Genomic DNA, 2,907 nt, shown 5'->3' with positions numbered 1-2,907 from the left:
TATGTTGTGACAGTCTAGTATCTGGTGTTTGACACAATGGTTGAGACAGCCCTGCCCGAAACCGGTATGAATGCAGCTTGGAGTGTTGAATGGCTCGGTACTTGTCCCAATACACATAACTCATTGTGAGTGCCTGGAGAGAAGTGAATGGCCTGAATAGCTCGTGTGCCTGATTGGCTGCCTGCCTGCATGAATGCCCGTAGTCATTATTGGATGCTTGAGTGCGACCCAGCGGAATGAATGGGAGATCAACAGTATATATGGGGACCTCTCACTGCTAGGAATTGTGTTCGGAAGCTGAAGTCCACTACAACGAGTAACTGGAGTGAAGCTTAACCTTGAGCCCTGCTGGACGAGAAGAATTGCTGTTGCTCTCCTTCACAATCTGAAAGCTGCTATATTTCAAGAACTGACCCCAGAGGACCTGGTAAGGTGCCCTCTTCCCGAGCTACGAGGGACCATCATGCACAGCTGATCTTTGGCTAAGCTCCATGGTAGACAGACCTTCGACAGGCTGCCGACCCGATACGGGGACTGCTGCGGAACTCCAAGGAGAAGCGCCCGGACTGTTGTCCGCCACTGTCGCCGACCGCCGTCGCCGACTGGAGCCGCCGCACTCTTGTTGCCTAAGAACTTCATTGATCCAAGGACGCTCTCGTCCGCATCGTCGCTGCTGTATCCTGCTGGAGAAGGCCTGACCGTCGACGCGCCGAGGAGCATCCACCGGTGGGTCTCCCGCCACCCAAAGACCACAGAGACGCCGACAACTCGACGCCCTTGCTGGGCCATAGTTCTTCAACTCTTTGCGGTCCAGAACTATCGACACTGAGGTGCCCCGCACGCCTCTTCCTTGCAGGACGTTTACGCTTCCCTGTCAACGAGCACCGCTAGGAACGACGTGGCCACTTCACCATGGTAGCTCGACCTGTTCTCCATCGGACTTTCAATGACCCGTGACTCCTGCCTGAAAGGGAGGGCACTCGAGAAGGGTTGTCGATTTCCACGACACGGAGCGCTACAACACCAAGGTACTTTGGGGTTGCAGAACTATTAGGAAGTCTAGGGTTGAACAATATATGGACTGGGCTTGTATCTTTCTTCTACAGGTTGCCCAGGTGGGGGGATCTCCACACAGAGCTGTGTTTAACGGTAGTTACCAGTATTCTGCCTATTGCTCAACCATCTTGCTTTCCTTCCTCTCTCTACTGCTGGTTTCCTCTTTATTTTGATCTGTGTGTCATTCTGACCGTATGCACTTGAATAAGATCTAATAACGTTAGTGGTACTACTTTAGAATTGTACATATTTACCATTGTTGATTTTCGGAGTACAAAGTCAGTTATCGTGATCGTGTATATGACCTTGAATATTAATTATATAAAGACTGTGTTTTAACCGATACTGTGTGTGGACATTCCTTTGTGGGTGCTCGGGGACTACACTGTACTTAAGAACCAGCTTGCATCACCTCCCGAGAAGCTAGGCCTTGATTGCTCGACTACATTACCATAATAGAGAATCTTGGCAGGGGTCTCTGTGCCTCCCCTCTACCAGACCCCCCCTCCGGTCTTTACAGCTGGTGGCAGCTGTGAGATGCTTATGGTTTCAAGACCCAGTGTATAACCGTGCCACTTAAGAAGGATATCTGCACTTTGTTAAATTAAGGCTTAGTCGTGTACAAGATAACTGCATTACAAGCAATGGAATCTATTGCGAATGGTAAATTGACTCAGATGAGCTTAGAGGCTCTCCAGAGTGCTTATGAAGCCACGGAATTAGACTTTGTGGATAAGTCAAGGGCCGAGCTGATCACTGCCCTGGTGAACTACCAGATCGATTGTGAAACTCTTGAAGGGGGGGATGCAACCAATGAGGACTCTACCCCGGGGGTTGTCTCCGAAACTGGTTCTGGGAATGCCACCATTCCTGCTGCCTCTGTTCCAAACCCCAGCAGTTCTTTAGAGCTTGAGTTATCAAGGATGAAGTTAGCCTTTGAATATCGCAAGTTGGAACTCCATGCTGATCTTAAGAAAGAGGAGTTGGCACAGCAAGTGGAGCTCAAGAACCGGGAATTAAGCTAAAAGATAGGGATCTTGAACTCAAAGATAAGGACCTTGAACTCAAGAATATGGACACTGAATGTCAGCAAATCCAGCTAGAGAAAGCTTGAGTGGAGACTTCAGCGAAACCAGTTGAGAGTGTCAGGTCCCCAGCAACCAAGTTTATGAAAGATTTGGTTGGTGTGTATGTGGAGGATTCTGATATCCTCCAATGGATTTGAAGCGTTTGAAATGGCTTGTGCAATTCACGATGTTGATAAGAGAGATTGGGCTAAGTGTTTGTTAAGCAGAGTGCCTCAAACTGGATATGACTGTATTCTGAAACTAAGTGTGGAGGAAAGGGGTCGTATGAGTGTATGAAGTCTGCCTTAATCGCCAAGTTTGGCAAAACGCCTACCCAATATCTTAAACGGTTCAGGGATTTTAAGAAACGAGAGAATGTGTCTTGGGTTGAATGGGTGAGTGCTGCGCACATGAACATGATGGGCTGGATTGATGGTTACAATGTGAAAACGTTTGTTGAATTGTCTCACCTCTTGTTTTTTGAGCATTTTTCGGAAGCCTGTTCATCAGAGCTGCGTCAGTATGTTGCTGACCAGAACATTTTGGACCCCTTTAAGCTGGCTAGGTTGGCTGACAAGTGGGTCTCCCACCGGGTGTCCCCTAAGGGCTCCAGTGGGAAGAACAGGACAAAGAAAAGGGGGCCTCTCAGAAAGCTGAGGAGTACCAAAAGCAATTACAGTCGGGTAAACCAAAACCTTCCTCTCCGAAGACCCAAAAACCTAGTGGGGATAAGTCTTGTTGTGGGTGGGAGTATGAGTAGTGCTGCGAAGCAGGGTCCTAGTGG

Source organism: Ambystoma mexicanum, chromosome 7q (genome assembly GCF_040938575.1).
Source record: "Ambystoma mexicanum isolate Mex_15411 chromosome 7q, UKY_AmexF1_1, whole genome shotgun sequence".
In the NCBI taxonomy this organism is placed as follows: domain Eukaryota; kingdom Metazoa; phylum Chordata; class Amphibia; order Caudata; family Ambystomatidae; genus Ambystoma; species Ambystoma mexicanum.
The sequence above is the reverse complement of the archived record's forward strand: the minus strand, read 5'-3'. Positions refer to the sequence as shown.